This window comes from Coenobita brevimanus, chromosome 65 (assembly GCF_032717465.1).
Source record: "Coenobita brevimanus isolate Jiangsu-jjx chromosome 65, ASM3271746v2, whole genome shotgun sequence".
Classification (NCBI taxonomy): Eukaryota; Metazoa; Arthropoda; class Malacostraca; order Decapoda; family Coenobitidae; genus Coenobita; species Coenobita brevimanus.
Window position 1 is genome coordinate 53,064,777 of NC_137018.1, and position 10,000 is coordinate 53,074,776.

A 10,000-nucleotide genomic window follows, 5' to 3' on the forward strand; every position below is an offset into this window, starting at 1 on the left:
CCATTCCCTCTTTTATTCCCTTCTCTCTCTCTCTCTATCTTTCCCCCCACTTGCAACAAAATAATCAGAACAAGATAAAGTTCTCTCTCCCAATATTTCCCTCTCTCTTTTGTCTCCACCCCACTTTCTCTCTCTCTCTCTCTCTCTCTCTCTCTCTCTCTCTCTCTCTCTTTCTCTCTCTCTCTCTCTCTCTTCTCTCTCTCCCACTTGTAACAGAATTATCAGAACAAGGCGAGCTCATCCTTGGCCTTACTTCAAACGACGTCGGGCAAGAAACAGAAAAATAAAAGGGCTCGACTTTCCTTTGATCTCCTTTGTTAGTTGTGATTAATTATTTGCCTGAACGACTCCCTCTGCTTCGTATCTGTCTCGAAGCTTTGAAGCCTTTGTAAGTTCCTAGCCTCCCCTGTCTCTCCCTGTCAGTCTCTCCCTCCCTGTCTGTCTCTATGTCTCTCTGTGTCTGTCTATCCTACCCCTGTTTGTGTGTTTTGTTCTACTGTCTCTTCTCTGTTTCTCTGTCACTTTATTTCTCCTATCTCTTCCCCCTGTCACTCCCTGTCTCCCCTGCCTCTTCTCCTTGTCTCTCTGTCTCTTACCCTGTCTCTCCCTCTTGTCCTCTGCCTCTCTCTGTCTTTCTGTCTCTCCCCCCGTCTCTGTTTCTGTTCCTCCACTCTCTCTGTCTCTCCAGTTTACTCCCCCTTCCCTCTGTCTCTCTCTTCTCCACCCCCCCCTCTTCCTCCTACCTACCCCTCCCCTCGCTCTCTCTCCTCTCCCCTGTCCCGCTGTTCTGCCTGTCTACCTGTCTATCCACCTCCACTTCTTTCCCTGTCTATCTCCTCAATATTACCTATCCGTCTACCCGTCTACTTTACCATTTTCCCTTCACTCCTACTTACCAATATCCTCAACTACCAACCCACCTACCTTATCATCCTTTATCTGTCTACCTGCCTACTTACCTACCTACCTACCTACCTACCTACTTACCTACCTACCTACCTACCAATCTACCTTTCCCAGACCTCCCAATCTTTTTTTCCTTCTCTTTCTCTTTCTTCTCTTTTCTTGCTCTAATTCACTCCCCCATCTCTCTCTCTCTCTCTCTCTCTCTCTCTCTCTCTCTCTCTCCAACTCATTCTTCTTTCTTTCCTCGTCATTCTCTTTTTTCCTTTTCCTTGTTCTGTCGGTCACTCCCCCCCACTCACTCTCTCTCTCTCTCTCTCTCTCTCTCTCTCTCTTTCAAGGCTCTGAGCTAAGCAACACAATCCTTTCGCCGCCTTGCAAGCGTAAAATGTTAAGTTGGAGACAAACCTCAAAGAGAGAGAGAGAGAGAGAGAGAGAGAGAGAGAGAGAGAGAGAGAGAGAGAGAGAGAGAGAACAGGTAAGCCTAATTAGCTAACACAGGTAAAGGTAGGCATCTAAGTGGCAATGTGAGGTTAATTAAGTGGATTATATACATTGCACCTTATTCAACCATTTTAGTGCTATTAGATCTTTTAATCTATGTTGTGAGAGTAAGGCGTGCTTAGTTGGATGATGATGATGATGGTGATGATGATGATGGTAGTGGTGATGATGGTAGTGATGGTGATGGTGGTGGTGGTGGTGGTGATGGTGATGATGATGATGAGAGTAGCCCCGGGTCCCTACGCTCTTGGTGAGATGATAGAGGGTTTGCCGATAGACCGATAGATAGAAAACTCGACCTAAGGCCAGGAGTAGATAAAAGATTGATAATATCTGAAAATTCACGCCTTTTACACAAACTTGGCCTATAATTGCTAATTCTCCATCTTGAATGCTGAAGCTCCAAGTATAGATTAGCACTAGAATATGATGCTAGTCACGAAGAAGTGCTTTGTGGAGGAGGTGGAGGAGTAGTATTATCCTGCCAATGAGCTACGTGAAATAGAAGGACGAAAATCACACACGAATTAAAGTGAAAATAGCCTCTAAGGGTGATGTTCAAAAGTTTTCGTTTTTTTTTTCTTTTTTTTTTTTGGCTGGGAGACGGATACGTATATATATTTTTTTCGATTTATTTTTTTTGTCTCCCCATGGAAAAAAAAAATTATTGTCATCTCTGGAAGTTATTAAAAAAGATTAGTTTGTGATCTGGGGAAAATCTAATATTTTTCTCACTTTCTCTCACTTTTTTTCCATTTTCCGTGCTCTCGATTACCTGCGTCTCTCTCTCTCTCCCTCTCTCTCTCTCTCTCTCTCTCTCCCTCTCTCTCTCTCTCTCTCTCTCTCCCTCCCTCTCTCTCTCTCTCCGTGTCAGTATCTATGGGTGGAAAAAAATATATATGGATACTTTTTTTTTACAAGGCTTTCCATTCTCTCTCTCTCTCTCTCTCTCTCTCTCTCTCCTGCTGTCGGTGTAGCTTTTTGCAACAAGAGCAACGGCAGAGGTTATATTGGAGGGATAGCAACGGATCCCAGCTTTGCACCTCATATTGCAAGGCTTCACACACACACACACACACACACACACACACACACCAATCAACAGCAGTTTTTCTATTTAGTCTTTTTTGTATTATCAGCCTTTGTTTCTTTTTTTCCACCTTTGCAGTTATCTACGTTACTGTCTTGCTATTTTTCTTTTTTGTGTTTTTTTGTTTTTGTTTTTTCAGTAATATTCTGTATTTTAATCACCTTTGCAATCACCTGTTATTGTCTTTTTCTTTTTTCTTTTCTTTTCATATTGTTTTATCGTCATTGTCTTTATCTGTCTTTAATACCACCTTTGTAAACATCTTTGGTACTGTCTTGTTTGGCTTTTCTTGTTTGTTTCTCTCTCTTTTCTTGATTTTCTTTATCGTCTATCAGTCTATTTTTGTTTTAACCTCTTCTGCAATCACCTACGTCATTGTCTTGCTTGTTTTTTCTTTTTTTAATACCGCATCAAGCTTTGTCTTTACTTTCTCTTTGCTTACAGTCTTTGCAATCACCCACGTCATTGTCTTCCTTGTCTTTTTCTTTTTAATCGTGCATCAGTCTTTTTCTGTCTTTACTTCCTCTTTCTTTACAGTCTTTGCAATCACCCACGTCATTGTCTTGTTTCGTTACCTTGCTTAATCAACACCTGTAGCCCAATCAACAGGAATTTTAAGGAGTCAATGTATAAATAATTTCCTTCGTTATTCCCAAATTTATTTTACCCTCCAGTCTCGGTGTTCAATCCTTTTTTCGAAATATATATGCAAAACTTCCAAATTTCGAAGAACCCAAATAATATATAAATTCCCCAATATCACATGCATAGAAAGGAGACAAGACATGAATATCCAAAACTCAATATATCAAAAAAAAGAAAGAAAAAAGAAAGAGTACCTGATGGCTTGTAATATACCTTGAGGCACAGGTGTCGCCCCTCACTAATTAATGCATTTGTGGCCAGGTGTGACAGGCGAAGGGTTGTGGTGTGTGTGTGTGTGTGTGTGTGTGTGTGTGTGTGTGTGTGTGTGTGTGAGATGTGTGTCAGGTGTGTGTGTCAGGTGTCAGGTGTGTCTCTCATTACACCATACGACACACGTGCCACTACCTTACTCTGATTACTGTCGCGTATAACCTGATTGTACCCTGCAGTGTGATGGATAGATGCGTATACACACTTAAGAATAGATAGATAGATAGGTAGATAAGCACACAGACAGACAGATGGATAGATAGACAGATAGATAGTTATACATTTACATAAATATTATACGAGGTTAATTATTTCTTTATTTAATCCATCAAGTATGATGAAGATAGATAGACTGATAGACAGATAGATAGATAGAGATAGATAGATAGATAGATAGATAGATAGATAGAGAGAGAGAGAGAGAGAGAGAGAGAGAGAGAGAGAGAGAGAGAGAGAGAGAGAGAGAGAGAGAGAGAGAGAGAGAGAGAGAGAGAGAGAGAGAGAGGGAGAGAGAGAGAGAGAGTGCTGTCGTAATAGAGTTGTGACCCGCTAATGCAGAAGGCCAAACAGAGGATTGAGAGAGACGACGGAGGGGGGGGGGAAGGAGAGGGAGAGAAGAAGGTGGGAGGGAAAGAAGAGGGAGAAATAAACAGGAAGATGAGGGAGGAAAAAGGGGGAAATAAGGAAGGAAAAATGAAGAGGAGGAAGGAGAAAGAAAAAGAGAAATCTTGGCGAGAAAAGGTGTATGGAACTAGAGAGAGAGAGAGAGAGAGAGAGGAGAAATAGGGGGGTAACTAAAGAAAATGAAGCCACAGCATTACTCCCGTTGCCCCAAACACACTAATGCACCCCGCAGCCTCCTTCGTAATCTTATTTATGCCTCTTTGATGCGTAAGTTTGCGTCTGGCCACACGTCAACGCTTGCCTGATGGATAGACGCACGCACGCACGCAGGAGTGACGCACTGTGACTTTTGGCGTGCAATTTTTTCAGCGCTCATATGCGTGCAGACGAAATAAAAAAGTCGACGAATTTCGGACAAGTCAAGAAGAATGATACCTAATTTTTTGCTTATTTTTAGATGGCCATATATACGCCAGGATTACGCAATTTTTTTTTCTGTTTTTGAGGGGTGGGGGTGGAGGAGGGGGGCTTATAATTTTAGCATATATTAATTGCCTGAAGCTATAAAAAAAATGGATGGATATTGCAAAGAGTTAAGAGAAGTGAGAGTGAAACATAACAGAGCATATTTCCTGAGTATTAAGAGATATACATAGAGATTAAATGACATACAAACTCCAGGATGAACCCATTATAATCTCGTGTAAAATTTTGACCGGGAAATCTTGCATAAAAAGAAAAAAAAAAAATAGGGGTGAATAGGAAGCTGGAAGGGATAATAAAGAGGGATTGTGGTTATTATTTCAATGCCTTTACAGAACTGACGTAAAGGTGAATTAATACATATATATATTTTTTTCGGGTGATTTTGAAACTATTATTGAATGGATGGGTAGTTTATGGTGCTAAAATGTGGTGTTCAAAAAATGATATATTGAAAAAAAAAATGAAGAATGATGGGAATGAATAATGGAAAGGTAGCAAGTGAGGGGAATTGTGTGATGGGTATTGGTGTTCTGGTTGTAGTGCTTACCAAGGCATTATCATCATCATCATCATCATTTTTATCACTATCATCATCACCCTCATCACTACAACCACCACAGTCACCATCATCATTATCACTATCACCACTATTACCATTATCACCATCACTATAACCACCACCATCACCATCATCACTATCATCACCATCAACATTATCACCACCACTACCACCTCCAACACCATCATCATCATCATCATCATCAACATTTTCACCACCATCACCACCACCTCCAACATCATATTTATCATCATCACTATCATCATCATCACCACCACCACCTCCAACACCAACATCATCATCAACATCACTCCCTCCTTCACCATTCATCACCAGCCTTAGTAATAAAAATAAATAAATAAATAGATACGTAAATAACTGAATAAATAACATTAATAAAGGACAACTAAAAACAGATAAAGAAGTGCCATAAAAATAAAAAAAAATAAAGACATAAACACATTAAGTTGGTCGAAGCGGGGTGACGAGAGAGAGAGAGAGAGAGAGAGAGAGAGAGAGAGAGAGAGAGAGAGAGAGAGAGAGAGAGTGAATAACTATATGAATAAATGAATAAAAATAATCCCTCAAGCCTATCCACAGAGCTGATAAATTAGTGCATGATAACGAATGACGTAGACAGAGAGAGAGAGAGAGAGAGAGAGAGAGAGAGAGAGAGAGAGAGAGAGAGAGAGAGAGAGATGTTTGTCGGAGTAGGGTGAATTCTCAGATGTGGTGTATATTGTGGTGGGGGTGGTGTGGTGGGGGAGGGGAGGCAGAGGGGGGAAGTACCTTATTAATACCGGGTTGTGTTAGCGAGAGTTGCCATGGGAACCGAAAAATGGCGTCCCTCTTCCCCCCTATGCGAGATGAGGTACCCTATTGTAATCCTAACACCTTTTCGTAAGCGATTTATTTTTACCTGCTACACCTGTCTTTCCAATGCACACGTAGCTTCCATATATAATACACGGGAGAATATTTACCTGTCATACGCAAAATAAATCGATAACGACAAGGTGTTAGGTAATTTATAAGGTCGCTGAATACGGGCTTAGGGCTTATGTGTGCTACCTTCGCGTCCTCTTTCACACCTACCTGAGTTGATTAGATACACACCTGCTTCTTACCTGCCAATCTTTTTTTTCTTTTTTTTTTTGCTTCTCGCTTCATGTAATATTTGATGTTTGGCCACCCCCCTTCTCTCTCTCTCTCTCTCTCTCTCTCTCAGCTTTTACCTCACTCCATCTCCTACATCCCCCACCTCCCTTCCTCTCTTCCATCCTTCATTCCTTTCTCTCATCTCTCTCTCTCCCTTTCTCCCTCATACTCCTCTCCTCCCTCACACTCCTCTCCTCCCTCACTTTCTCCCTCGTTTCATCTCTCTCTCTCCCTTTCTTTCCTTTCCCCTACACATTCCTCCATTTTTCCCTCTCTCTTCCTCACTCACGCTTCTCCAATTTCTCAGTCATTTCACCCTTCCCTCCCTCTTTCCTTCCTCCCTCCCTTCCTTCCTTCCTTTCCTCCCTTCCTCCCTCCCTTCCTTCCTTTCCTCCCTTCCTCTCTCCTTCAGTCCCTCACTTCGACCCATCCCAGTCCCTTCCTTCCTCTTACTCTCTTCTTTCATCCCTCTCTCCCTCTCTTCCCCTCTCCTGTTCATCTTTCCTTCACCCTCCCTTCTTTCATCCTTCCCTGTTCACCTCCCTCCCCATTTCCCTCCCTCTTCCCTCCCATCTCCCTGCTTTCCCCTTCCCATCTCCCAGCTTCACTCTCCTCCCTCCCAGTCCCTTCCTTCCTCCCTCTCCCTTCTTATCTCCCTCTTCCCTCCTCATCTCCCTCCCTTCCCTCTCTTCTTTCATCCTTCCTCAGCTCCCCCCCATCTCCCTCCCTCCTTTCTCATCACATTCTTCCCTCCTCATCTCCCTCCCTTCCCTCCTTATCTCTCTCCCTCCCTTCCCTCCCTTCTTTCATCCTTCCTCAGCTCTCTCCCCATCTCCCTTCCTCAATTCTTATCCCCTTCTTCCCTCCTCATCTACCTCCTTCCCTCCCTTCTTTCATCCTTCCCCAGCTCCCTCCCTCCTTTCCTTCCTCCTTCCCTCCCTCCCTCCCTCCCTCCTTCTCTCGCTCCTCCCCAAGGCGTCGGCACCAACGCAACGTGCATTTTAATTACTTCCAGCAATACATTCATCTCCGCTATACCTAATCCTCGCCCCACCTCTGCTCGGATTCCATCGTGGTTTCAATTAATATTTTTGAGGCGGAGGGGGGCGTAGGGGGGGTAGGAGGGGCGTAGGGGGGCAGGGGGACGCAGAAGGGGGGGCGGCGTGGTGGTGTCAAAGCCAAGAGCGAAGTAATTAGGTGAGCCCTCCGAGGTGCCACACAAAAGGATTTCTTGCCTCGCTGACTGCCACCACGTCCACCACCATCGTCGTCAGCATCGTCGTCATCTTCAGCATCCTCCCGTACTCACTGGCACCACATCCACGTCCACCATCTTCGTCAGCACCTTCGTCGTCAGTGATGTTATTTTTCATCGTCAGCATCGTCGTTACTGTCTAATATAACCTGACTTGACCTGACCTGATCTAACTTGACCTGACCTGATCTAACTTGATCTGACCTGACCTGAACTAACCTGACCTGACCTGACCTGACCTTGCTGAGAAAGAATGCGATGAGGTAATTCGATCGAGATTTGGATGTTCGTCGATGTGTGTGTGTGTGTGTGTGTGTGTGTGTGTGTGTGTGAGAGAGAGAGAGAGAGAGAGAGAGAGAGAGAGAGAGAGAGAGAGAGAGAGAGAATCCCTACAATAAGACAGTGTGGGACTAAGAATTATATGTTTATTTACACTGATTCTCACCCCTGGCCAGACGATTTTATTAAGCTTGGGGGAGGGGTTGCGTACTGGGGGATTTATCTGGCCTAGTCTAACCCCTCCTGGCCGAAAAATCCACCATGAAATCCACTCCAAATCCCCCCCCCTCTCAGGTCGATCAGTCATTCCTACGCTGAATGAAATCGTCTGAGGCTAGCAAGAATAACACGTACTCAGCCTGAAGGGGTTGGTACCACTAACCCTCTCACGGTCGCGAAAACTCCAACCCTAACGCCTATTCCTTACCGATTTATTTTTGGATACGAAATGGGTAATATGATTTTGTAAGCTATGTGATTTGAGTGACGGAGAAGAGGACGGCAAGGCGTAATAAGCAAAATAAATCGCTTAGGAAGAGGTGTTAGGGAGCGCTCTTAACTACTCTATTTTACAAGACGATTTCCTTCAGGTGAGAGTCAGTCATAGAAGCCTGAGAACCGCACTGTCCTGCTCGAGGGGGAGGGACAGTCAGACGATTTTATTCAGCTTAGAACCCCCTAGTAAAGAAGAAGAAAGAAGACAGAAAGGAAGAATCTAAACCCCCCCTAGTTAGTAAAGTAAATTGAAAATCGTCTGGTCTGGGATTCTGAGGGCCGTGGGGGTGTCGTAACGCATCCTCCTGAGCGATTTATTTTACCTGTTACACCTCAGTACCCCGCTGTTACTGGTGCATATTAACACGATAAAGAAGAAGAGAAAAACTTTGGCTACACCGTGATGCTAGGGTGTGAGGTGCAAAAATAAATCGCTAAGGAAGAGATGTTGAGGCCCCGCTGAGATACGTGGCTCAAAGGGACATGCTAGAGATGGATCCTATAGCCCACTCCCCCCCCCTCTCTCTCTCAGACTTCAAAGGCCTTGGATGTCCTACAGAAGGATAGTGTGGGACGAACTAGGATCCTACCCCCCCCTCCCAGAGCTCAAAGGAACCAGCCTCCTTGATGCGTTAGCGGCGGGGAGAGGAGTAGTAGGGGGGCGCGGCTAGGCGGGGGTGGGTGGGATGGATATAAGGTTTGGGGTGGAAGGATGTATGTTCCCTTGGTTAGGCTAGGTTAGGTTAGACGAGGTTAAGTAGGATATCCTGGAGTCCTAGCCTAGCCTGGGGTCCTTCCCTTGCGTGGAGTCCTAGCCTACCCTGGAGTCCTAGCCGTAGTCCTAGCCTTAACCCCCCTAGCGCCGTGTACAAAGGTGCGGGGCCGGGTGACAATTGCCCCCGTATTAATATTCAAAAGCATAAGCCAGAGACATCAAAGGGCGAGGCTCGCTTGATCTTCCAACTACGAGAAACGAGTCAAAGGCAGGACGGCTTTGATTATACTCATGGATGGCCGAACGACGCATACGCCCTCTCCCTCTCCCTCCACATCCCTCTCTCTCCCTTCCTCATCCCTCTTTCCCCTCTCTCTCCTTTCCTTCTTCCCCTTCTCTGCCTCTGCCTCCCTCCTCTTCTGTCTTCATCTGCTCTTCTCTCTGCCGTCCTTGCTCTTCCCCCCTTTCCTATTTCGTTCCTCTCCTTTCCATTTCTCTCCCCTCTCTCTCTCTTCCCCTCTCCTCTTCTTTCTCTTATTTCCCCTCTCCTCTCCTCTCCTCTCTCCCTTCTCCTTTTCCTTCCCTCCCCTCTCCTTTCTTCTCTTTACTTTTTTTCTCTCTCCTCTCCTATTGGCTGTCTCCACTTTCGTTCCTTCCCTTTCATTCGTGTCTCGTTCGTCACGTTCCTTTGCCTCACATCCCCATCCCCACCCCCCCTCTCTCTCTACCTTCACTCGCCTCCCCACTTACCTACATCTTCTCTCTCCCTCCCCCACTCCTCCTCCTTCCCTCCTTCCACAGCAACGTCTTCCTTCTCCTTAGATCCTTCCTCATTAGCTTATCCAACCCCCCCATTCCCTCCTTCCTTCCCTCCTTCCCTCCCTCCCCTCTTACATGTCTCTCCTTCTCCCCTCTTTTCCTCCCCCTCCCTCCTTCAATTCGTTTCTTCCCTCCCTCTCCTTCCTTTCCTTCATGTCTCTCCTTCTCCCTCTCAAGGTCCCTCCCTCCCTCTCCACC